The sequence below is a fragment of the Podarcis tiliguerta genome, assembly GCF_965153285.1.
Source record: "Podarcis tiliguerta genome assembly, chromosome: Z".
Lineage (NCBI taxonomy): Eukaryota > Metazoa > Chordata > Lepidosauria > Squamata > Lacertidae > Podarcis > Podarcis tiliguerta.
This window is the reverse complement of record NC_139553.1, coordinates 30,478,021-30,505,942: the sequence shown is the minus strand read 5'-3', so window position 1 is coordinate 30,505,942 and position 27,922 is coordinate 30,478,021. Positions and strand designations below refer to the sequence as shown.

At 42.8% G+C, this 27,922-nt stretch overlaps 1 protein-coding gene across 1 annotated transcript in view; it reads right to left on the bottom strand.

The window, feature by feature from the left end:
• Positions 1 to 22,310, bottom strand: part of ZNF185 (zinc finger protein 185 with LIM domain) — a 73,724-nt gene extending 51,414 nt beyond the window's left edge. Inside the window, exons 1-2 of the mRNA XM_083424210.1 lie at positions 22,214 to 22,310; positions 20,116 to 21,052 (exon numbers count right to left, since the gene is read on the bottom strand). The gene's annotated coding sequence lies outside the window, so the exon portion shown is untranslated. The remainder of the gene's footprint in view (positions 1 to 20,115; positions 21,053 to 22,213) is intronic.
• Between the last annotated feature and the right edge of the window lie 5,612 nt (positions 22,311 to 27,922).

Genomic DNA, 27,922 nt, shown 5'->3' with positions numbered 1-27,922 from the left:
TATCAACAGTGGGCTGGTCACAGGCTTTCCTGCTAAAGTGAACTGCATTGTACTGTTCTTTAAATTACAATAACAGGGTTGTATCCAACTAACTTTTTACTCAGTGAAATTATTGGAATTAAGTCATGTCCTTTAATTTCAAGGGGTCTATTCTGTGACTAACATTGGATACAGCTCATTGGGCCAGATTCAAGTAAACCAGTGTGCAAGGGCTCCCACCAGCATAATGGGGTTTCCTCTTTTCCACTCTCTTTGTGCTCCCAATCCGCCCCCAAATTAGCTCTGGAGGGGGTCAGGAGAATACCCAGAACAGTGTGCAGGGGGAGAAAGAGGCAGAAATGTTTATAATGACAGAATGATCAGAACAGCATGATGTTGAATCCCTCCCATTTATAATTTTGCATCTATAGTAATAAATTAACATATGCAATTCTTACGCCACTCTCTTTTTTGGCTATGTGTTTCCTGCTTTTTAGCAATGTGTACACCCAGTTCCCAATGCTGGTGAGTCATCTGGAGCAAGAGACACCCCTGAAGACCTGCAGTTAGTATTGTTGTGAGTATGGGGGCTTAGTCTGCATGGGGTCAAAATCTAATGGATTGAATTAGCCAGGCAAGGACTGTCATTACCACCTAAGTAGCGTTAGCATAACAAAGACAGCTGCTCTGTGCCATAGGGTAAATGAGTGGGCTGGCAGTGAAAAAGACAATAGCTGGAGTTAGCGTGTGTGAACTGGGCAGGCAGAAGCCACAGAGTGAGTGCCATGGTTGATTTCTGCAACTCACTGCTGTCAACTGAAGACAACCTGGGCCATGTCCTGGGCCCCCCAACCTCTCTCAATGCCAATCAAAACTAATAATTGAATAGAAAGTGAACCTACCCACATGAGGCTGATACAAAAACCTTGCACGTACACTACAGTGGTACCTTGGTTTAAAAACAGCTTACCAGTAGTTGATAAACAACTTGGATTAAGAACGCTGTTTGTGAACTTTGCCTTGGAAGCAGAATATGTTGAGTGTGTTCCATTTGTAAATTGAGTCCTCGGTTGCTATGGGAAAGCATGCCTTGGTTTAAGAACGCTTTGGTTTAAGTACAGACTTCCGGAACAGATTATGTTCATAAACCAAGGTACCACTGTATTGTAAAAGAAAGAAAGTTTACTACCCCCTCTCTCCCCTCCTCTCTTCTCCCCCAATTTTATACTGTATACAACATTAATGTCTCACATCAAATATAACTGACCTGTAGAAAGGGCTTTATGATCTGAAAACAGAGATGATGTGTGTACTTTTGTAACCCAAGAAAAACCTTTAATAAAAAAATTATTTTTTAAAAAATGGGTGGCTATGGAAGAAGCAAGAATTTCCAATGGGTTAATGCTGTGAGCTCCTCCATTGTAGGTTCAGGTTGTATATACGTGTAAATAAATCATATATCCTAGCACACCATAGTCTCCGCGGTCCCTCATTCTAAATAAACCAAACACTGGGCCTGGAACCCCTGGAATCAGAATTCGGGGTTGCGTGCAACATTATTCTTATAAGTGTGACCTACAACGAATTGTTGCAACATGGATTGTTCCCCATTGAGGATTCCAGATGCTCCACCTAATTTTCAGGTTCCACCCATGATCTCCATCAGCATTCCATTTATGAAGTCCAGTGTCAGCTCTGGCCTTCTCATTTTGCAGCACCCTGCTAGAGAGTGGGCTTTGAGCTCTGCGAAGCTGAAAGTTTCTAAGGGTAGGAGGTTATCTCTGGAGTTCTGACAGAGGGAACAGTGAGTGGATTTGTTCTTCGTAAGAGTGTCAAGCTGTCTTCTTCAACCTTTGCTGAACTTGAATATTTGTAAGTGAACTCAAGCATCATAGAAATGTCATAAATCTCCAATGTTCTCTCCTCCAAAAACTCATCAATCCCAAGTAGCCAATCCACCTTCAGACATAAGTTGACATATAACCTTGCTGGCTTTATTTGTATATCATTGATATTTGCTGTATATTGTTTTTACGTGCACCACTTTGGAATTCTATTATTATTATTAAGCAGTTTATAGATACTTATAAACACAACAAATAAAAATGTAACTTCTGGATATGCTGAGGAAGAAGCTGAACCAAGGCAACGATGCTAGCAACTCACACAAATAAAATTTTAACAGGGCATCCCTGAAACCCAAAAATAAAAACAGAAGGTTATTTTCAATGTTGCTCGTACTCAAAGTAGCCCCATTGAAATCAACAGGAAAGACTAGCTGAGTTGCATTAATTTCAGTGGGCTTAGCTGGATACAACCCTGAGTAGTTTACCAAAGGAAAAAAGTAAAGGACCCTTGGATGATTAAGTCCAGTCAAAGGCGACTATGGGGTGCGGTGTTCATCTCACGTGGAGTCAGAAGATACTTAGGAAGCTGCCTTACGCTGAATTAATCCATTAGCTCAGCCTGTTCAGTATAGCCTCTATACTGACTCTCCAGGGACTCAGGCAGGGGTCTTTCCCAGTGCTACCTAGAGATGTTGTGGACTGAGCCTCCAACATCTCTCAGATGAAAATAGGAACAATCTATTGTACATCAGGAAGCTTCTCCCACATTTGATCTCACCGCACATGTAGATGTCATATACCCATATACATCTGTCACCTTGAGCCAATTACTATCTCTCTGCCTCACCTGTCTCACAGGATTGTTGTAAAGAAAAAATGTGAGAGGGAAGGGATTGTATAGAACACCTTCTACAGATAAACGGAATGAAATAAAATTTTAGCTATATGCTGCCTTGAGTCTCTCTCTCAGGGAAAAAGGTGAAGAAGGAGGAGGAGGAGGAGGAGGAGGATCAGGAATATACCAGAGAGTAAAAAGGTAAAGGTAAAGGGACCCCTGACCGCGTGGCGCTGTGGGTAAAAGCCTCAGCGCCTAGGGCTTGCCGATCGAAAGGTCGGTGGTTCGAATCCCCGCGGCGGGGTGCGCTCCTGTTGCTCGGTCCCAGCGCCTGCCAACCTAGCAGTTCGAAAGCACCTCCAGGTGCAAGTAGATAAATAGGGACCGCTTACTAGCGGGAAGGTAAACGGCGTTTCTGTGTGCTGCGCTGGCTCGCCAGATGCGGCTTTGTCACGCTGGCCACGTGACCCGGAAGTGTCTCCGGACAGCGCTGGCCACTGGCCTCTTGAGTGAGATGGGCGCACAACCCTAGAGTCTGTCAAGACTGGCCCATACGGGCAGGGGTACCTTTACCTTTAAAGGGACCTCTGACCATTAGGTCCAGTCGTGGCCGACTCTGGGGTTGCGGCGCTCATTTCGCTCTATAGGCCAAGGGAGCCTTGTTCGGCAAGTCCTAGGCTCTGTGGTTTAACCCACAGTGCCACCCGCGTCCATACCAAAGAGTAAATCCTATTAAACTCAGTGGGACTTAGTTCTGAGTAAATATGCTTAGGATCGTGATGTTAACACTGCACTGTCTTTGCCCAGTTACCTGGGAATAAGCTCCACTGAATACAGTGAGACTTAGCTTCTGAGTAGACAGTATAAGGCTCCATTTACAATAAATGGCAATATAACAATATGAACCAGCATCTTCAGAAACTGGCTTCTGAAGAATTTCGCCTCCACCAAGCATCATCCCTAAGTTGTGGCTTGTTGGTACCACTAGCACGCCTATAGAATGCATGCACGTTTCCTTAAAAATGACTGGCTGCTGGAGCGTTGCAATTAAAGAATTGAACATGGAATGGCTACATTTTCCTTCAAAATTATAGGAAGGGCTTTGCATGCCAGCTTCATTGTTTTCTTCATTTGATTCAGGTATTTTCAGTATAAACAGGACTTTGTTTTTGCACCTATACACAAACACACACAAACAGAGAGAGAACAACAGCTCCTATTTCCAAAAAGAACAGGAGCGGGGGTCTGATCTTTCCACCTCTTTTAATCAAGACGAGGAGAGGAGGAGAAAGGAAATCCGGAACATTCCAGGATCAAATTAGAAACTGGGATGGCTTCTGTAATTCCAGGACTGTCCTTGGAAAAGCAGGACACTTGGAGGGTGTGAAATAGGGGTGGTTGGATCAGATGTAGTAACACCAAGAGGGTGGCATAGCTTTCCCTTAGACGAAGACCATAAACCCAGTGCTTTTTTTCTGGGGAGACGCAGGGGTATGAATACCCCTAAACATTTTGTGACTCTAAGTTTGGCCTCGTTGAGGAGCAGTATTTCAATATGAGTAGGAAAATGAGAGTACCCCTAAACATTTTTTTAAAGAAAAAAAGCACTGCATAAACCTATTCCGCTAGCCCATGGAACAATCTTATCATCTTATATATCAGGGCTGGGAAATCTTTTTCAGTCTGAGAGCCACATTCACTTCTGAGCAATCTTCCAAGTGCCATGTGCCAGTGGAGGGAATACTGAGTGCTCAGCAGAGTAGGATAGTTTTTACTTACTTACATGCACATATCCTGATCCTCCTGGCATTATCTGAACTCAGTGGCATTATCCAAGCAAATATATTTGGGCTACAAAGCAGAGCTGTTGAGGGGCTGCAGCCTGGGGCCAGACAGAGATGCTTGTAGGGCCACATACTCATAAATTTATTTTATTACTTTATTTATTTATGACATTCCTATTCCACCTTTCTTCTAAGGAGCTCAAGGTGGCATACATACTTCCTCTTCCCTCATTCTATCCTTTGCAAGGTAGGTTTGGTTGAGAGTAATTGACTAGCTCAAGGTCACCCAGCTTGAGGGCTGAGTGGGGATTTGAACCCTAGTCTCCCAGGACTTAAGGGACGCAGGTGGCGCTGTGGGTTAAACCACAGAGCCTAGGGCTTGCCGATTAGAAGGTTGGCGGTTTGAATCCCCGCGATGGGGTGAGCTCCCATTGCTCGGTCCCTGCTCCTGCCAACCTAGCAGTTCGAAAGCACGTCAAAGTGCAAGTAGATAAATAGGTACCACTCCAGAGGGAAGGTAAACTGCATTTCCGTGCGCTGCTCTGGTTCGCCAGAAGTGGCATAATCATGCTGGCCACATGACCCGGAAGCCGTACACCGGCTCCCTCGGCCAATAAAGCGAGATGAGCACTGCAATGCCAGAGTCAGTCATGACTGGACCTAATGGTCAGGGGTCCCTTTACCTTACCTACCTTCCAGGACTTAGTCTGACACACTAACCACTAGACCATACCAGATCTCTCAGTGAGTGCAGTGGGGTAGTCTGCTGTCAGTAAAATGTAGGCATCTAGATATATAGTGACTGCCTGATCAATTTATATGGGCGTATTAAGAAAACCCTACAAACCCAAGTGATAGAGATGTCAGCCTCTCTAATTATAGATTTTAATCTCAGGGTGTGCCTTTACACTTTAGGGAGCCAGGACAGACCGTAATGGATGTTAGGGTGTGTCATTATAGGGGTGAAACTTGATTTTTGCAAATTTATTCAGTGGGAGGTCTTAAAAATATGTTTTTGGGTGTGAGGAATTCAAATCTGCTATTATTTTTATGGCTGGGCAACATTTAGGTTCGTAAGCTTGTTTTCAGAAAAGCAAAGAATTTAAATGTTACCTTCTGAAAATGACAGGTAATGCCAAATGATGATGATAATGATATAACTGCAAGTACTTAGCAATCATTTAATATTTTTAATTATTTCTGTGCAATTTTACACACATTTTGCTTATCAAGCACAACTTAATTATATTAATTTAATCAAAATACCTTTAGATATTTAAAACGGAAACAATTTGAACAAGCTAACAAGCCAGGGAAACTATTAGCTTGGCACATAAAGAAGGAGAAAAAACAAAACTGTATTAATAGACTAAATGTAGCAGGTAGAGTTGTGGAAAATCCGAAAAGAAATAAGAGATCAGTTTGTGAGTTTTTATACAGAAATATATTGAGCCAAACCAAGTAATTTAGATGAAATGGGTAAATATTTAGAAGACAACAAACTACCTATGATACCAAAAAATAAAATGACATTTCTGAATGCACCTGTCACAATGATGGAATTACAGCAAGCAATTTTACAGCAAAATTAGGGAAGACACCAGGACCTGAAGGACAGCAATATATTATAAAGTAAATTACAAGATTACCTAATACAACCTTTAAAAGATATTAGGAATATAACTTTGAATACAGGAGAGTTACCAGATTCTTGGAAGAGTGCATACATAACTTTGTTTCATAAGCAAGATAGTTCATAACCAGCTCTGTATCTCTATCAACCTATTTTGTTGTTGAATAACAATTATAAACTGTTTGGAGACATAATAGCTAATAGGTTGAAAACTGTATTAAAAGAGGTAATCCATGAAGATCAGGCCAGATTTTGTCAGGAAGACAAATGAAAGATAATATTAGAAACATAATGTAATATTTAGAAATAAGAAATAAAAAACAAGCAGCTTTAATGTTTTTAGATGCTGAGAAAGCATTTGACAATGACTTCTGGGACTTTATGTTTAAGGCTTTGGAAAAACCGAGAATAAAATATAAAATACCGATAGATGTGAAAGAGAGAGGAGGTTTTTCCCTGTCGGATATGAGATTATATTATAAAGCATCTTCTCAGTGCTGGTTGAAGGATTGAAGAATACACATATTTTAGATTTGGAAGGTCATGATAATATTTTTGGTTGGCACACTTACTTGTGGTATGAAAAGGCGAAAGTACGTAAAGGTTTTACAAACCATATAATCAGGAAAAAATTGTATAGAGTAAGGAATAAGTATAAAAGCTTGTTGTAGACCAAAGCACTACTATGGCTTTCACCTTTGGAAGCCATAGCACTAAAGAAGAAAAATATGATGGAAAATTGGGCAACTTATAGAAATTTATTAAGAGAAGAAGGTGGAAAATTTAAATTAAAAGAATTTAAGTATTTATCAGAGGTGTTAACAACATGGTTACAATATCATCATTTGAATGAAGTATTTAAAAAGGATATGAAGTAGGGGTTTGGGGAACAAAAATCACAACTAGAAAGAGACCTGTTAAACTGTAATATTAAAGTGTTATCTGAAATGTATAAGATGTTATTGAAATGGAAGACAAAGGACAAACAAGTGAATCTTCAATTATACACTGGGGAATAGATATTGATCATAATATAGGAATGGGTGCATGGGAACATTTATGGAATGTGGATCTAAAATTTACAGCATGTTATAGTTTAAGAGAAAATTATATGAAAATGTTATATAGATAGTCCCTAACACCCAGTATATTGGCCAAAATGTATAAATAGAAATTGAATATGTGCTGGAAATGTAAAGAGAAATGTGGTGGTCTTGTAATAAGGTTAAAGCTTACTGGTTTCATATGTGGTGGTCTTGTAATAAGGTTAAAGCTTACTGGGAAATGATATATAATGAACTGAAAAAGATGTTTAAGAACACATTTATTTTAAAAACCAGAAGCATCTTTGGGGAATTATGAGATCAGACCTACCTAAACAGTATAGAAATTTATTTATGTATGCAACCACAGCTGCAAGAATGTTATTGGCCCAAAAATAGAAGGAAGAAGAGGTCTCGATGAGAGAAGAATGGATACAAAAGTTAATGGACTACGCAGAAAAGGGGAAACTTACTTGAAGAATAAGAAACCAAGATAACACTTTTAAAAGAAAGGAATGGAAATGGTTTATTGAGTATTTACAAACTGTAAACAGATTAAGACATTGGCAGGATTAATGTAAAAACCTGCAGTTTCAAAATATATGAGAGATACGGGAATAGATATATAAAAGAATATGTTGAGATATGCAAGGAGATGAAAAGAAATGTAAAGAACCACAGAAAGAGGGGGAAGGGAGTCAGAGTTCGAAATGTTAAAATTACAATTGAATAATTGTTGTAATATATACAAATGAAAATTAAAGATTAAAAAAAAGAACAAAGAGAAATGGAGCCCAGAGGTTTGCAGAGCTACCAAAAAAATAAACAAATATTTATTTAAAAACAACAACACCCCCGGGAAGTAACAGCACAAGGAGGAATGAGTGAAGGTTGGGATGCAGGAAGACAACATGGAGCACAGGAGGAAAGTAGAATGCCCTGCTGGGACACCAAACAGGAGAGTCCCGTTAAGAGGGAGGAATGTCCCTTTTCCTTAGGATGTCCCTATTTTTGTCAGAGAAATATTGGAGGGTATGGAGTTATCTGACCCCCCAAACCAATGAGATAAGTGACTATACAACATTTAGAAGACATCTGAAGGCAGCCCTGTATAGGGAAGTTTTCCTTTTTAATGTTTAGTGCTTTATTATGTTTTATATATGTTGGAAGCCACCCAGAATGGCTGGGGCAATCCAGCCAGATGGGCAGGGTTATAAATATTATTATTATTATTATTATTATTATTATTATTATTGAATTGGACGTCCCTTTTCTCATTGGTGAAATGCTGGAGGGTATGGAAGTGCCTAAGGCTCCATATGCAGAGGTAGAGTTAGGTTTCTGCAGTTCTGAAAGACAGGATAAAGGGAGGACTCTAAATATATACTCGGTCCTGTATACATGAAGGAGTGTCTCTACCCCCATCGTTCTGCCCAGACACTGAGATCCAGTGCCAAGGGCCTTCTGGCGGTTCCCTCACTGCGAGAAGCCAAGTTACAGGGAACCAGACAGAGGGCCTTCTTGGTAGTGGCGCCCGCCCTGTGGAACGCCCTCCCTTCAGATATGAAGGAAATAAGCAGCTATCTTATTTTTAAAAGACACCTGAAGGCAGTTTTTAATATTTAATGCTGTATTGTTGTTTTTAACACTCGATTGGGAGCCGCCCAGAGTATCTGGGGAAACTCAGCCAGATGGGTGGGGTATAAATAATATATTATTATTATTATTATTATTATTATTATTATTAATTAATTAATTAGGACTGCTGTTGCCTCCCACTCTTGACTGCTACCACCAATACCTGATAGAGATTTGTTGCCTCTAACAGCTTTCTGACAGGCAGAAATTCCAGTTATTATTGGCATTTCTGAAGTGCCTCGCCCCACTTCAGCTGTCGGTAATTATTGTTGTTACCTATAATTAATTCCTAATGATTATTCAACAGATTCATCTACCTAAAGAGGATGGAGGCCCTGTGGCTGCTACAAGCCTGCACAGCCAGTTTCAGGAAGCTCCCCCAACACTGGAGCATCAGCAACACTCTAGAAATTGTCCTAAGGAGGTACACTTGGATTTCTGCTTTGATTTCAGCTTCCTAGCCTCTGATGTGATAATTAAATTACATAATGCTTGATTTCATGTAAGGTGCCTTTTTGGTTCTAATTGCGATTCTGCATACTGCATAGATCTATTTTCATATGCCTGTACTATGGAAGTGAAATGTGACAGCAATAATAACAACAGCCACCACCCATGTGCTGCAATGGTAAATCACTGACCCTGTTTTCTGGGTACAACAGGGCAGGGCTTTGGGGCAGAAGTCTAGGGCCCCACTGTACAAGAGCCCCCTCACAACACTTGAAAAATGTGCTTTGCCACATTTTGAAGCTTTTTGAAATAATACACATCTGCCTTCTAAACAGGCAGGCTATAATGCAATTTGAAACAAGTGGAAGTCATATACATTACTGCCTGGAAGCCCATTAACTCTAGAGTCTAAAATTACCCATTTGCGAGAAGAGTTTGAGGCTCCTGTAACAGTGCGAGGGTATTTGTGGGAGCATGGGTGTACCCGGGGGTGCCATGCTAGCAACCCCTGCCCATGCTGAAGGTCCAAATAGTAAAATGTAAAGGGTAAAGGACCCCGGGCAATTACGTCCAGTCAAAGGTGACTAGGAGGTTGCGGTGCTCATCTCACTTTCAGGATTTAAGGATCATGGAGAAAATATAGTTTGCCTTTATAGCTGATCCTGCCTAATTCACAACAATATGCAGTCTGAAACATGGCCATCCTTCAAAATTCACACTTCTTTGAATATTGCAATGTAGCTCTCCAGCCAAATAATGTCTACGAAAATGTGTAGACTAGGGTGAAGTGTGCATTTAAAAATGCATATATTAGTAAAAATAGCATACCAAAATGCATTATGTTGAGGAAAATTGCTTCCAAAAATGTGTCGATTAGACAAAATTGCATAGAAAAACATGTACATTAGGAGAAATTTTATGCTAAAATAGGGAGGAATTTTCATTAGTACCTTTTAAAATAAATTTTGAAAATTGATGTGGAAATTTGGAGAACTGAAATTAAAAAATGAAACAGAGATAAACTGAAATTGGCAGCTTTGTGCATCCCTAGTTGCAGTGTTTGGTGTGAAAATCTTTTCTTTTTACGCTGACTTTTAAGGCAAAGCCCACACAGGTTGGCTCACCTACTGTAAAAGCAACCACAAGAGGCAAGCTCATATATCATTTAAATAGCTTTAAGGAGAAGCTGAAAACAATACAGAGACCAGCAAAACAACCATTAACAGAAACTCCCCACCCCCATAACACTTCAGTCAGGAAAGGCTGTGCAAGCATTGGATGTGTGTCTGGACACAGTCAAGGGCTGGATAAGAGGCAACTAGCAGAGTCTGGATCCTGGCAAAATGGAGGCATGTTGGATTAGCTAGTGCTGTAGCTCTGGGGAAGGGGAGCTAGCTGGGTTTTTTTGCCCTGGGTGAATCCTCCAGAGGGGTGCCATTGAGGCTCCCAGGGGTGCCAAACTGGGTCTTTGATCCAGGTGAAATGAAGCCTAGTTTTGCCCCTGGATTAGCAGTTCCCATGTCTAGAAAACAGACCAGTTACCTGCTCCTGACAGTGTTTCATTTACTCTGTAGTCTAGGGAAATTCCAGCCTTGTTGATGGAGGCTCAGGTGTATTCAATACATAAAGTAAAGGTAAAGGTACCCCTGACCATTAGGTCCAGTCGTAACCGACTCTGGGTTGCGGCGCTCATCTCGCTTTATTGGCAGAGGGAGCCGGCATATAGCTTCCGGGTCATGTGGCCAGCATGACTAAGCCGCATCTGGCGAACCAGAGCAGCGCACGGAAACACCATTTTACCTTCCCGCCGGAGCAGTACCTATTTATCTACTTGCACTTTGATGTGCTTTGGAACTGCTAGGTTGGTAGGAGCAGGGACCGAGCAACAGGAGCTCACCCTGTTGCGGGTATTCGAACCGTCGACCTTCTAATCGGCAAGTCCTAGGCTCTGTGGTTTAAACCACAGCGTCACCCATGTCCCATTCAATACACAGGAGTGCCTTTTACCAGCTTTGGCTAGTAAAACAGCTGAAACATTCCTGGTGTTCTAGGGTACAGTTCATGCATTAGTAACTTCGATGCTTTATTACTGTAATGCTCCGAACATGGAGTTGCCTTAAGCTTGGTCCAGAAGCTGCAGCTGGTGCAGAATGCAGAGAATGGAGAGATCTGTATCACTATCATGTAACATCTGTGCTGAGGGATCTGCACTGGCTGCCAATAAGCTACTCTATGGATGGATGAATCTGTCAATTTCAGTTCCTCCCAGTTTTTCATTTTCCCAGTCTTAAATTCAATCCTCCACATTTCCACACCAGCGCATAATAATTTTAAAGTCATAACAAATTCATCAGCATTTTAGGGCAAATTCCTCCTGATACGCACATTTTTGCAAAAAAATAATTAAAAAATACACATTTTATTTTAATGCACACTATACTCTGGCATTTGCATTTTTGTACACATTACTTGGTTGGAGAGCTGTGTTGCAAAATTCAGCAAAGTGCAAATTTTGACAGACAGCTCCGTTCTGATTCATGTACTGTTTCGGAAAGTGAGAATTAGGTAGGCTCACCTTTAAATGTAAATCCTTACTACTGGACCAGGTTATATTCTTTCGGCCTAAAAAGCCCTGAATAGCTTTGGAAAAGGGACGCGGCTGGCACTGTAGATTAAACCACAGAGCCTAGGACTTGCCGATCAGAAGGTTGGCGGTTCAAATCTCTGCAACAGGGTGAGCTCCCGTTGCTCAGTCCCTGCACCTGCCAACCTAGCAGTTCAAAAGCATGTCAAGTAGTACAAGTACAAGTAGATAAACAAAAACTGCTCCAGTGGGAAGCTAAACGGCGTTTCTGTGCGCTGCTCTGGTTTGCCAGAAGCGGCTTAGTCATGCTGGCCACATGACCCGGAAGCTGTACGCCAGCTCCCTCGGCCAATAAAGTGAGATGAGAGCTGCAACCCCAGAGTCGGCCACGACTGAACCTAATGGTCAGGGATCCCTTTACCTTTGGGAAAGGTATACAAGTGCAGTCACTGAGGTCACCAGGGTTTATACACTCTTGTAATGCCTCATGCCTCAGAGGTCCTGCTCCATGGGAACCCAAGCAGGGCTTTTCGTGCAATGGCCCCAGTGTTTTGGAACTCCTTTCCTGTGGTTATCAGGCAGGTACTGAGCCTTTTGGGATCTTAGTGTCTATTGAACACATGTTTATTCTGCTAATGGAGCCACACACACATACTGCTTGGGATGGCGTCCTGTAACCACAGAGCCCCTACCAAGAAGGCCCTATCTTTTATGCTCACCAATCTGATTGATCTTACATGTAGGCTTGCAGACAGAGTGTCTGAAGCAGACCTCAGGACCTGGACAACTTTGTATAGCTTAAGGAGTCCTTCAAATAATCTTTAAAGGTCAATACCACCAGCATTTTAAATAGGGATATTACAAGTATACAGAGGTGCCCCTTTCCATCTAGAATCCTTTTTATAATCAGTTGAAAGTTTTCAACACAATAAAAGCCAAACAAATCTAAATAAAAATAAAATAGAGAGAAAAGATAGAGGAAAAAGAAGAAGGGAAGGAAGGAAATAATAAAAAGCCCTCTATCAAGGTTGTATTCTTAACCTTTTTTTCCACACAAAGGAGGGTGAGCCCTCCCAGCTCTCACCTGGGAGCTCCCCCCTCCCCCCTCCCTCCTGGAAGTTCCTCCCTACCCAGTCCCTTCATCTTCCATCCATCACCTTCCTGTGTGTATCTTCATTAACCCAAAGTAGGAAACATCAAAACAACATAAATACAGATAGAGTTAACAGAAGAAAGCAAAAATTAGAAGTCATAGAAACTGAAAATAAAAGGAGAGATAAGAAAAAGGAATTAGAAGTGCATCAGATTCTCCGCCTGCCAATTATATATATAAATATCATTCAAAGTATTCAAAATATACACTCCAGGATAACATCCAAGGGAGATTCCAGTTGGAAGACTAGCAGTGCTGGAAGCTATCAAGTTACTTTAAAGGTAAAGGGACCCCTGACCATTAGATCCAGTCGCGGACGACTCTGGGGTTGCGGCACTCATCTCGCTTTATTGGCCGAGGGAGCCGGGGTACAGCTTCTGGGTCATGTGGCCAGCATAACAAAGCCACTTCTGCCAAACCACAGCAGCGCACGGAAATGCCATTTACCTTCCCGCCAGAGTGATACCTATTTATCCACTTGCACTTTGACGTGCTTTTGAACTGTTAGGTTGGCAGGAGCAGGGACTGAGCAACGGGAGCTCACCCCATTGCAGGGATTTGAACTGCTGACCTTCTGATCAGCAAGCCCTAGGCTCTGTGGTTTAATCCACAGCGCCACCCGTGTCCCTATGAAGTTACTTTAGGAAGCAGAAAATAGAGCTTGGAAGACCATGGGGAAAATCTCAATGAACTGGTTGGGGAATGTTGCTCCATAGGAATAATCACAGGTGGTCTGCAGGGGGGGGGGGCGCTTACAAGTGTGGGTGCATGTGGCCCTTGAGGCCAACCTTTCTGGCCCTTATAACTCTCCTAAGGCCACACCCCTCCCTGGCCTTGCTTCACATCGTGAGTGTATTTGCCTGGCTGGAATGTTCCTTGAACTCTGATCTTAACTTTCACTTGTCTGGCTGGAGAATACGGAGGGGTGTTTCTCAAAAGTAGCCTACTGTACAATGGTAAAATTTATCTGTGTTGCTTGGCCCACGTTTGCCTGTGGCCCCACCCAACAATGGCCTGTGGCCCCCAGAAGGCTGCCCAGAAAGGAATGCTGCCCTCACTCTGAACAAAGTTCCTCACCCCTGGTCTGTAACATTGATGGACTAGGGAGTAAGTCTGCCTCCCTCAAGTGGTATTCCGTATGGGCCTCATGCAAGTGTGTGAGTATTTGAGATGTTTGCCAGGCAGGTTACTTCCTCAGGTCAGTCACCCCTGCTGTTGTTGTAGACTACATTCCAGAAAAGCAGGTAATATACAGTACGGGTCCAAACAAAACAAATATGTCTAATAAACTCTTCATTAAAAGCCATCTGAGCCAATGGTAGTCGCGTCTTCGTATATGACAGAACTGCAAGTGTGGGTTATGCACACATCAGTGGCTTGAAACGCAGTAAGGTCAACACACACCCCTCCCTTGCATTGCGGTTTGTATTCTTACACTGCTGTGCAGATCAGAGAGGCAGCAGGGATGTCTTCATCTAATGTGCGTTATCCGAATTGTTTTTCTATGCACAACAGCTGCCTGAAACGTATGCACCATGGCTTCTGTTCTCAAATCAGACGGAAGATGGTTTGAAGGAAAGCACTTCAAACAGGGGGATTTCTCAAGAAGCTACAGGATACTATGAATGTGGCTATTGTCATGTGTACTCCGCTTCAATCACCAGTGGTGGGAGTGCGCTGGAGCTGGAGTAAGTAGCAATGTACATGCAGCCTTGCCCTGACAGATGATGGGTTTGGGCCATAAGGAAAGTGGAATAATAATAAGCCAACTGATTAATAAATCAAAGTTCTCTGGTAGCAAAACAAATGATTCATACCCCACAATTTTATGCACATATCTGATCAAATCAATAAGGCATAAACTCTGTTCAGCATTAGCAGGAACAGCAATTAGAAGAGGAGTGCTACCCACGCTAGACTCAGCCTTCCATCCCAATTACAGAAATAGAAGAAGTGTTGGGAGGTGTGTGTGTGTGTCTGTATCACTGGAAAGGAGCTTGCATAGAGCAATGGAATTTAGGTCCAGTCCCCAGCATCTCCAGGGGAAGTCTCATGCCTGAAATCCTGGAGATCTGCTGCCAATCAGTTTTTGTTTTTGTTTTGTAATAAACAGCGCAGAAGGCAGCTTATTAGATTCACTTCAGAGAAGTCACTGCTCAATGAAAAGCAATCCCTCCCCCCCCCCCAATGCACAACTAGACGAGGGCCTATTAACTCAGTGGTCAAGCATCTGCTTTGCATTAAGGCAGCCAAGTGTCCTGCTGCGCAGATGATAGTCCTTGGTTTGAAAGCATCCTCTAAGGGCTCTGCAGTCCAAGAGCTGCAAGAAGGAAAACCTGCAGAGGCCTTGAAGTTGCCCATCCACAGTTGGTAGCCAAAGAGCAGACTTAGAAGGCGCACAAAGGCCACAAGGAAAGTGCCACAGCTCAAGGGGAGAGCACATGCTTTGCCTACAGAAGGTCCTAAATTTAATCTCTGGCATCTCCAGGTAGGACTGCTAGAGACCAGCATCTGAAACTAAAGAGAGCAGCTGCCAGTTTGTACAGACAATACTGAGTGAGATGGACCAATGATCTGGCTCCATATATGACCACTTCCTATGTTCTAGGCTAATATCTTTGAATACCAGTTGCCAGAGAGTGCTTGCAGGTTTCCCACAGGCCTCTGGTTGGCCATTGCAGGAACAAGTTGCTGCAATATATGGACCATTGGCCTGATCCAGCAGGACTTTCCTTATGTTCTCAGAAGTTCATATGGTCACATTCATGTCTCCCACTATGATGAGATGCATTTTAGTTCTACTCATATTAAAGAAGTTACTGTATTTCTAAATCTGTATCCATATGTATACATTAGGACATTTTGGAGGGGAGTGTTGCAAATCAGTATTATCCTCTTTTGTGGCGATGTGTAACTTTGCATGCTGGAGGAGCCCCATGCGCCATCACTGGCATCTCCGGAAAAGGATGTCCCATGGCTGAGAAAGTCACACACACCCTACAGACAGTAGGTACCAGAGTTACCAGAGCTAGAGTTAATATAAGACTGTTTCATAATATAAGACTGTTTCATATAAGACCATGAGAGAGTGGGTTGCAGCAAATGGAGAAAATTATAGTTGAGTGGTAGAATACATCACACAATTTTGCATGCAGAAGGTTTAAAAGCATCTCAGGAGAAAACTGGAAAAGACTCCCCCCTGCCTGAGTCTTCTACAGAATCAACAGCATTCAGAGCATGTCTGATATTGATCTACATAAGAGGTCGAAAACCTGTGAATCTCCAGATGTTGGACTCCAGTTCCCACCACCATCCCTGGCCATTATCTATACTAGCTGGGGCTGATGAGCCCTTGGAGTAAAATGGAGCATCGGGTATAACGAAGCATAAAGCAGCATCACAGATCTGAAAGTTTTATTTTCCAGAGCTGCTCCAGCTCCTGCCATACACTTATCAATTCATTAATTTTGATAAGGTAACCCACTTCTTTAACCTGCATATATTGTACAGATTAACTATCTTTGCATATTTCTGTTTCTTGTGCATGAGATTATTCTCCACCTACAATTAGGAGAAAGAGCAGAGAAGGGTGGTACAAGGCACCGAGAGTCTACTTGCAAATGACTGGAAATCATATTCTGCTCCTCCCTGACCCTGATTTCAGAAATGCCAAGGTACACACACTCACACACTTCCAAGATTGCCCTACGTTTGGACACATAACACAATGCCTTCATTGAAGCTAAGCATGTCTGGACTTGGTTGGTGTGTGGAGGAGAGGCTACTTGGGCACCTCTGTATTTACTGCCTCTATGTTTACTAATATGTTTACTCTGTGTTTAAAGGTAAAGGTACCCCTGACCACTAGGTCCAGTCGCGGTCGACTCTGGGGTTGAGGTGCTCATCTCGCTCTGTAGGCCGAGGGAGCCGGCGCTTGTCCACAGACAGCTTCTGGGTCATGTGGCCAGCATGACTAAGCCGCTTCTGGTGAACCAGAGCAGGGCATGAAAATGCCGTTTACCTTCCCGCCAGAGTGGTACCTATTTATCTACTTGCACTTGACGTGCTTTTGAACTGCTAGGTGGGCAGGAGCTGGGACCGAGCAACGGGAGCTCACCCCGTCACAGGGATTCAAACCGCGGACCTTCTGATCAGCAAGCCTGATGCTCTGTGGTTCAGACCACAGCTATGTTTACTATGATGGTCGTGAGATAGATAGATGATAGATAGATAGATGATAGATAGATAGATGATAGATGATAGATGATAGATAGATGATAGAGATAGATGATAGATAGATGATAGAGGAAGCTGATGGATTCTTAATTATATTGAATTTGGCATTCAGTACCAAATGAGGCAGTCAGACAGAGAACATAGAGAGCCCTGGCTTGGGAACACCATCTATATCATCAAGTTTTACTTTTGGGAGCACAAATGATAGTGGACTAGATCAGGGCTGGAGAATCTGTGGCTTTTTAATTTTTGGAGAGAGAAAAGTGGGGGTTTTCTGATGGAATGCAGAGGGTGGTATAAAAGAAGCCACTTCCTCACTCCTTGGTGCAACTATGGGTTTGTCTACATTGGAGCATTATTTAGCTATTAGCCCACTTTCCCCCATGTGAAGTAGACTGGAGCAGTCCACACCTGTGTGCATTTGAATTTGTATATGAGGAGCCACTTCAGTCATTCCTGATTATATGACTGGGCATTCCCTTTTGTGTTTGTTCCCAACATTCTTATTTGTTGATTTCATGATGTCAATTAAGTATCAACAGGGCATATGTGCCAATAGTTTTGCATATATATATTTTTTTGCTTTCTGCATGTCCAAAGCACACAGATATGCAATTGTAATATTGCTTGTACATGCAGTTTCCCAGTTTCATGCATACCCGAGGGATCGAAAGGGGGTAGAGATTCCTTGAGTACAGCTGGTAAAGAAATGGAAGTATTGAGAAAGTAGTGGGAATAGAAAAGGCAGTAGCAGAAAGTGGTCATTTATTGCCTACCAGCCCAAAAGCACTGAAACAAATAATCTGTGAACCAAGTAGGATACAAAAGGAAAACACTGAGATTGGTATTGTTGGAAGGTAATGCGGATGCTGCAAATTAAATTGGGAACACAAACAGATGCAAACACAAGGTAATCGTGGATGTGGACAAGGCCTGTTATTATGATGCTATCACAACAGCATCTGTGCTGTTTGCCATTATGACACTTAGAGGCCTGGGTGTGAGGACGGGAAGATAACAGGATTTGTGATCAGGTGGAAAATTGAGGCTGAGGGAGGGACTCTTCAGCACTGCCCATTCTATCATCTCCTCCCTTACTCAGACATTTCCTTCTTTCTTATTGTGACAGATTCTCAACAAAAATTTGAGGGAAGAACCACCACCAGGAAGGCAGATGCACTTCTTAAACTGCAGCCAACTGGTGCCTGTTTGCCTGATTTCTACAACATTGTACAGTTATGAATTGTATAATTAGAATTGTACATTGTAAGCTGCCATAGGAAGACCTTGAAAAGCAACTTAAAAGATGTTTAAATACACAAGTGAAAGCTCTGAGCTGGAGAACCATTTTTTTTTTCCTGGCAAGGATTTAACGGTGGCACAGCAGGCAGAAATCCCACAGAGGAAGTTCTTCATCACTGCACCCACATACTGAGAAGGCAGTATTGCATAATGGGAGTTGCAGACGCAAATCGCTACTCCGCCATAAAGCTCACCGAATTACCATGGAGTAGTCACACTCTGTGTTTCTCCAACCACACAGGAATGTTGTGAACATAGAATAGGTTTGAGAAAACGACGTACGCTACCCTAAGCAACTTGCAACAGGGTTAAAAAATGCCACAGATAAATGTTGGGTGAACTTCACCAGCTGAATTTCTGCCTGCTTTGCATCTGTTAAAAGGCACTGGAGGCCTGCAAAGTAATAATGAAAAATGAATGTTGGACATTACCAATTGAGGGATGTCTCTAAAAAGCAGAAAACACCTGACACCTACATTATTGCAGATCTGTTAAAATTGACATTCTCTTCATGTGGTTACTGATGATAAAGTCCAGTGTCTATTTGGGAGCACCCCCACCCAAAGATATTCATAGAGCATCTGCCAAGGTGCCTTGGAGCCATAGGTGCCAACTCCCAGGGGCCCTGGGTGCCCTAGCACCCACAAAATTCCCCATGAAGGACTGGGCACCCACAAATTCTGGCACCATGGTCATGCAAGCTGCATGGCGCTCACGGCCCTGGGCACCCACAGTTGGGGGCTAAGCAGGCACTCCTGCTTCCAGCTCCATAATTCTATCATTTTTTTGACCCTGTTGTGTGCTTCCAGCAAGGTGGAGGGCAGAGGACCCCTCGGCAAAATAATGCCAAATCCTTTTCTCACTTCCCCAGTTAAGCAACCTTTTGTACCAATGATGCTAACAGCTGTATGGCAGACAGACGTTCACAGTACTGTATATATAACACAGCAAGTGTTGTAATTAAGAGAAAGTGCTGCAGTGTTTTTGGCTCAAACGCCACCTCCTCTCCAGGACTTGCCTACCTTACAGGGCTGTTGTAAAGATCAGTAGAAATAGCAATGAGCACCAAGGAAGAGATTTGCATAAGAAATAAGAACCGCAGCAACATTTCACATCATTGCATCTGCGTATTGGAGGAAAATATAAAGCTAACATTTCAGGAAATCTGCTGGGGTGGGGGGTGGGGGTGGGGAGGGGAGGAAATGGCAATTGTTAACACAAAGCAATGGACTATGCTAGCACCTGCCAAGCTGGATCTATAGAGAGCATAGTGTGGCTTAGTGGTTAGAGCAGGGGTCAGCAACCTTTTTCAGCGGACCCTTAACAAACTACAGTTCCCAAGGTTCTTTGAAGGAAAGTGATGTGCTTTAAATATATAGTATGCCAGCCCAAATAACTGTTCAAAGCCAGGCCAGCTCATAGAATCGTAAATTTGGAAGGGACCACGAGGGTCATCGAGCCCAACAGGTGGCGCGTTGGGGAAGTCACTTTCCAGAAGCTGTTGATCTGTGGTGGCAAACTGTCCTCCCACCTCAAAGAAAGGATAATCAAGGGAAGGGAGGAAAAGAGCAGAGGAAGAAGGACAAGAGAGGAAACCCTCTCATCTTTGAAACCAAAAAGGTGGTACTTACTTGTAACCTCAGTGGCAGTGGGTCCCTTCTCCAAAGGTGTCTTCGAGCATTTAACAGGACTCCTGCCCTCACAGCTGTGGCTGGAGCAGTGCTCTCCCTGCTAGTCCTTATGCGCTCAGCGGCGGAGGTGTGGGCAAGCCAGAATGCGTCCCAGACAGCTCAGGCTGCCCTTGCCAAAAAAAGAGGCCCAGCCTTGTTATGGGAGGGAGATGACAATGTGGGTGTGTGTTTTTTTGCCCTTCAGGGGATCAAACAGGTTTCTCTTTCCACAGCAGAAAGTCTCCCCCTCCTTCTCTCTCTCTCTCTCTCTCTCTCTCCCCCCTGCACTTCGGCAAAGAGGTGCCTCTCCCTAGTACATTCCTTACATTCTCTGCCCTCTGTCACTAGAGACACCCAAGGCTGACAAGGAGAATTGGAAACCAAGTCACGGTAGCACTTTTTTCTGCTTTTGCCAAATTCTGTATGGGGAGTAAGGCTTGGCGCTCAAGGAGGGTTCACAAACAGCCATCCTGAGAATCAATTCCCCCTTCCTGTTCTGTACAATTATTCAGCTGCTGTTAACCAAGGCCTACAAACCTAAACCTACAAACCATGAAGGGACGGACACATAGCTTTCACGAGAATCTCCACACCAAAAAGTTAATAAAACCTTCATAGACAGGGCTATTGAGAAATTAGCTGTCTTATTTTGCTATTTTTTTGTGGCATTTTAATACTTCAGGGAGCTTATTTCTGTAGGAACTTGGGAACATAGGAAGCTACCCCCTGCTGAGTTCGGACCATTTGGTACATCTAGCCCATTATTGTCTACACAGACTGGCAGCAACTCTCCAGGGTTTCAGGCAGGATCTCTCTCCTCCCATAAAGATACAGGAGATTGAACTTGAGACCTTCTGCAAACAAAGTAGATGCTCTGGCACTGAGGTATGGTCCTTTCCTGAAAGACATATGAACATAGAAAGCTGTCTTATACCAACTCAGACCATTAGCCCATTTAGCTCAATATTGTCCACACTGATTGGCAGCAGCTCCTCAGGATTTCAGGCAGGGTTCTCTCTCAGTCCTACCTAGAGATGCCAGGATTAGAACTTGGAACCTTCTGCATGCAAAACAGGTGCTTAATCACTGAGCTACAGATTTTAATGCAAACCTAATTCGCACTTCCCTGACCAATATGCAAACTGAAACATGGTTAGCCTTTGAAATTTGCACTTCTACAAATTTTGTGATGCTGTTCTCCAAACCAAAATGTGCGCACAAGAAAAGAAAGGAAAAGAAAAGAAAAGAAAAGAAAAGAAAAGAAAAGAAAAGAAAAGAAAAGAAAAGAAAAGAAAAGCATTTATTAGGATAAAGTGCGCACACAAAGTGTAAGTATGGATTTTCATGTTGGATTTTTAAAGTCCACAAAGAGGTGCAAAAAAAATGTGGTTTCCCAAAGAATGTAAAAATCAGAAACTAAGGAAAACATTAACAGCTGATTCTTAATGTTCATTTTCTCTCCCCGCTTCATTTTTCTGTTCACAAGGAAGATCCAGAAAGTTGGTTTAAAATATGCAATTGCTGCCATTTTTAAATAGTTTTCCATGTACCTGCATTTTAAAAAAATATATATCTGCAGCTGTTTTGTTCCTATCTATGTAATTATTTTATACATGTTTTAATTGTATTTTTTTTTAGATCATTGGAAACAGTTCATAAATCAAGTAACAACTACAGCAACAGCTGCACCAGCTGCTACTACTAAAAGTGTCGCTGGTCCCATGCTCAAACACTCTTCCAGCAATGATTGGGCAGTCATCCTCACTTTTAATTTTCATGCGTATCTCGAAGACTTTTTATGCCAACAGATCCTTCTGTACCGCTTTTCAAGGTTTTTATTTTTAGGTTGCTATACCCTGCCCTGATGTTTTGTGAGAGGGCGGGATATAAACACTTTCATAAATGAAGCATGATGTCATTAAAGGTTTGAGAAAGCTTGAAGCTCACGTATAACAAGAAAAACCAAAGCAACCTCTTGACTCCCCCCTCCACAAATCCAAGTGCCAGTTTATGGCATGCCAAGTAAAGCCTAGTTCATTAGACATGCATAGAAGCCTACTAGAGACAATCCACTTTTCATTTGGCTGCCTTCCTGGAACTGGACAAAGCAGGTGAGCTGTCCATCATCTGGCCATTGGCAATGACATGGGTACTGGGCCCCATGTGACTTAAGGAGCCAAAAGTTTTGTAGACATGATTTGCAAAATGTAGAGATGCATATTCTTTCCTGATTTGTGCAGTTTGCTCTGCGTGTTCAAGTGTGTGTGTCGGGGGGGAGAGTTCATTCTTGTGTTTTGATTTGCTAACCCTTGTGCTTTGGTTATAAATCTTCAAGCTCTCTAAATGAGACTGATGAGCACAATTATGATTATTTGACCTCTCAGTGAACCACTATGGTGGCAAATTTCACAGGCTAAGTATAACATCAGGCAAAAGCCTAATCTCTTTCCAACAGCTCTATATTTAAGAGCCTCAGAACTTAATTGGATTCCCCGCTGTTTTCAGTAACCGTCAATCTCCCACCAGGCAGAAGGCAAGAGGCTGCTTTCCTTCACCCTCCTCTTTCCCCAAACAGAGTGAATGATGCTGAAAGTCAAGAAGAAGGGTGTGGAAGTCAAACCACCCATTTGATGAAAGGAAATCAAACAGGTTTTTCACGAGTCTTGCTCCACAGAGCTTCTATCCTCCTTAAGTGTGAGTGGCAGGTAGCAGACAGCCCTCTTGCTAAGGCTGACAATCAATCCAAAATGCATTCAGTTTTAGCAAAATCAAGAAGAGTCTCGTGGAACCTTAAAGACTAACATGTATAATGGCATACACCTTTGTCAGCTACAGTTCCATGCATCAAATGCACAAAGCATTATCCTAGTGTAGGGGTGCTTTTAAACAGTGAAGTCAGAAGGAAGTGAGATACAAAAAAGGACAGGTGACGAGAATTACACTATTATCAACAGTGGCAATTCACAAAAATGTTAATAATACAAACAACCTGGCATCAGTAAGCCAAGTAATGCTTGTAAGTGTGATAAACAATCCTTTGTCCTGAGTTGATGTTACAGTCTGAAATTGCTTTGGTTCCAGAGTGGCCACTTGTAAGAAGAGTTAGTGTCCTGGGAAGTTAAAATACCCTTGGGGTTGTGTGTCACTTTGTACATCGTAACTGAATTCCACCTGTCATTCCATTGCACAGCCAACTAATTTGGAGATAGCATTCTGGAGCTTCTAACACCACCATGAAATATCCAGAAATGGGGCACAACAGAATGGTTTCTTTTTGACACAAATGCAGTTGTTCTAGAACAAGCTTCTTGACTCCAGCAGCTACAAAGGTTGGTTCAACAAGTGTCCTGCAAGCTTCAAAGCCATTAAAATGACCCAGGTCCATTTCACTAATCTTCAACTTTCATCTGCCTTCTAACACCGTTGTGCAATAATCTCTTTGACAGCTTTAGCATATGCCTTGTTAGAATTGTGCAAATGGTTAGGATTGTGCAAATAGTTTAAATGTCTCATTTGGATTGTATATTAAACTTGTTACTGCTTGAAAAGTTGCATGCTTTTAATTCTGCAAATAGTCTTCAGCAGTATTGTAAGCGGTTATTTTGATGTTGTTATGGCCAATGGGCAAAGCAAAGCAAAACCAACATATCCATCGATCCAAAGAAAGCACAGGAAATGTCTGCTATTTATTAGCATTGCCCCAGATTTCACAATAGTACTGGCCCAACACCTAAGATTTGTGTTTTCATGATCCAGCTTATTCCTGTGACTGCTATTCATTTTAATGGTTTTTAATACTGAGTTTTGAATTGTTGCAACCCACCCTGGAACCTGCTGGTAATAACAGCAGTAATACTCATAAATCTGAAAGGTCCGTCAACCACAGGACGTCATCAACAAAATGGCACCATGTGTTCCTCCGCCCCATTTAATTTGGATTTTTTTCCAATTGGCAAAAATGCGGGGGGGGGGGGGGAATCCAACATAAAATTGCATGTCACCTATCTGTGGATGTGCTGAAGTGCATTGTGTGGACAAACACTATTTTTAAATGTTTTGTGTGGCTTTGCCATCTATTACTCTATCCCCTACTACTTCCACTGGTGAGTTGTAGATCTATTAATGGTTTTTCTTCCTATACTAGACGGAATCATTTTTATGCTGCTTCCCACTCCCTTGATACCATATATTGTTTTTAAATGTACTTTTAAGCTGCCCAGAGAACATAAGAGCCCTGCTGAATCAGGCCAGTGACCCAATTATCTTGCTCTCAGTGTCCAACCAGATTAAAAAAAATGACTCCTAGACAGTTAAGTCCAGTCAAAGGTGACTATGGGCTTGCAGTGCTCATCTCTCTTTCAGGCCAAGGGAGCTGGCGTTTGTCCACATTTTCCGGGTCATGTGGCCAGCATGACTAAACCGCTTCTGGCGCAATAGGACACCCTGAAGAGTGCCAGAACACACAGAAACGGCATTTACCTTCCCTCCACAGCAGTACCTATTTATCTAATAATAATATAATAATAATATTTTTTTATTTATATCCCACTCTCCCCAGCCAGAGCCAGGCTCAGGGCGGCTAACACCAATAAAATTACAATAAAATATAATGGGGGGGGGACAACAAACAAACAACCCCCCCCAAAAAACCAGTTTATTAAAATATGGGTTAAAATACAATTTGAAATGCAGCCTCATTTTAATAGTAGCCCATAAATGAAAAACGTAAGGGGAGGGAAACATAAGGGTCAGACTGAGTCCAAACCAAAGGCCAGGCGGAACAGCTCTGTGTTGCAGGCCCTGTGGAAAGATGTCAAGTCCCGCAGGGCCCTAGTCTCTTGTGACAGAGCGTTCAAATAAGTCGGGACCAGTACTGAAAAGGCCCTGGCCCTAGTTGAGACCAATCTAACCACCTTGCCACTTGGAACCTCCAAAGTGTTGTCATTTGTGGACCTTAAGGTCCTCCGCAGGGCATACCAGGAGAGGCGGTCCCATAGGTACGAGGGTCCTAGGCCTCGTAGGGCTTTAAAGGTCAAAACCAGCATCTTAAACCTGTACTCCACCGGGAGCCAGTGCAGCTGGTAAAGCACTGGATGAATGTGATCCTGTGGCAAGGACCGCGTAAGGAGCCTCGCTGCAGCATTCTGCACCCGCTGGAGTTTCTGGGTCAGCTTCAAGGGCAGCCCCGCGTAGAGCGAGTTACAATAATCAAGCCTGGAGGTGACCATCGCATGGATCACTGGCCAGATCAGGGTGAGAAAGGTAAGGGACCAACTGCTTGATATGACGGAGATAGAAAAATGCCATCTACTTGAACTGGCGTACTTTCAAACTGCTAGGTTGGCAGGAGCTGGGACCGAGCAACGGGAGCTCACCCCGTCGCGGGGATTCAAACCGCCATCCTTCTGATTGGCAAGCCCAAGAGGCTCAGTGGTCTAGACCACAGTGCCATCCACGTCCCTCTAACCAGATTACCTTTGTGAAGCTCACAAGCAGGACATGAACTCAACAGCACTGTCCCCACCTGTGATTCCCAGTAACACTGAAGGTAACATAGCTATCACAATACCCATTCCACACTAGTAAGAAAGTAATATTTTAGTGTGGTAGCACCTACACTTTGGAACAGCTTGCCTATTGATATCAGGAAGGTGCCTTCACTGCACTCTTTTGATGCTGCTAAAACCTTTTTTTAAAAAAAGGGAAAAAAAGGCAAGCCTACCCAGATATTTGGAATGCTGATGTGTTTTTAGTTTATTGCTGGTTTTAATTGTTCTGAACATTTTAATTGTTTTTACCAATCCTTTGTTGCTTTATTCTTTTTGTAAACAGTTGAGGTATTTGTTTTTGTTTTCTAACAATCAAGAGGTATATAGATTTTATGAAATAAACAAATAAATAAAACAATGGGTATTGGGTGGCAACACAAACACACTGAAACAAGCAACTGCTGTGCTGATCTAGGACTCAGCAGGTCAAGGCGTGGAGGATGCAGCAATTATGTTGGTTTTGTGCCAATTTCCACCTGCAGAGAAAGATACAACACATTCTTCCACAACAAAGGCCAAGCCCCATCTCTGCCCTTTCTGCACCCAGGTGTGGCCACAACAGAGCTTTGGTGTAACTCTGACTCATGGGGAAAGACTGAATGGAATTCCTTAAATATAAAGTCCCGCAATCCCCCTTCTCTCATTCTTCAGTATCACCCAAGCATAAAACCTCAAGGTTTACTGTGATTAGCTTCTTTGCCCTTTGAGAGTACTTGGGGACAAGTGTTCACAGGAACTGCCAATCTCCACATTATCTTTTTTTCTTGACACCATCCACACACTCATTTGTTTTTGGCAATCCAGATGCTTCTTCCAAACCTTTACCCAGGTAAGCACCTTAAAAAACAATAACTGCTGATGCTTTGCAACAATTTTGGGCACTCCCATCGCAATGTTAGCACAACCACTTCCAAATGTGATGCATCATCATTGATCTCTGAGATCTGCGTTACAAGAATGCTTATTCCGCTCCCCCCCCCCCAATAGGCATAACTGGTGTTTTTCTTGCTTCTGGGCTCTCCACACACCTCACAACTATGCCTATGACACTGCAGAAGCTTCCTGGTGGCATGAATCCTTCACAGGCAAAGGCTGGCAAACTCCTAAGCAGAGCAGGTATAACCCATAACTTCGATGAAACACAAGGCAGCTCTGTTGTTATAGGGCTAAATAAGGTTGGGAAATATTTTGTCTTCTGTGTTGTTAGACCCCAGAGAACTGGATCAGTGTACAAAGGGGACTTCTTATGCCCCTTTCTGGCTTTCCAAATGGGAAGTTACTCCCTTCTGTAGTTCCTTGTTCGGGAGTGCTATAATTAAGGATGGGCAGATCTATCAATTTCAGATTCTTTTCATTTCTCATTTTTCCAACCTGAAGTTCAATTCTCCACATTAGTTTGAATTCTTTTTTAAGTCCTCATGCAAATTCACCACAGTTTTAGTGCAAGTTTCTCCAAATATGTATTTTGTATAGACAAGTTTGTCTAATAAGGCGACATTTTTCCACCTTCGCCGCATCAAGCAGTTGGTCCCTTACCTTTCCCGCCCCGACCTGGCCACAGTGATCCATGCGACTGTCATCTCCAGGCTTGACTACTGTAATTCACTCTACGCAGGGCTGCCCTTGAAGCTGTCCCAGAAACTCCAGCGGGTACAGAATGCAGCAGCGAGGCTCCTCACGGGGTCTATGCCATGGGAGCATATTCACCCAGTTTATGTGGTTTTGTACACGTTACTTGGCCTGGGAAACTATATGGCGAACTTTGAAAGGATTGCTGCGTTTCAGTTCACGTACTGCTTTGAAGAATGTGGTAGGTTTCTCTTTAAAATGCAAACTGAATAAAAATTCCCCCCTCCCTTCTCTGAACCTAAACACTCAAATTCTTTTTTAAAAAACTGTTTATTTACAGTCCCTACAAAACCTTAACAAAATGCAGTCCCCTAGATTATTCATGTATGCTGCAGCAAGTGTGACTTCAGGGTATGAACCTGCTTAAAAAGAAAGGAGAGCTTCAGAAACACTTGTGGCTACAAGAGGGCACTCTGGATACAAGAGGCTATTCTGGCTTAAAGCCAAAAGGCTTTGGGTGAAATAGATTGAGGTTGCTCTAATAAGGAAACATATCTTATCACTGCTGCTTCAGTACCAAGCCAGGTTCATCATTCCCTGCAATAAGAATGGGCAACATGGAGGAAACTCTTGAGTCCCATGGACTGCAA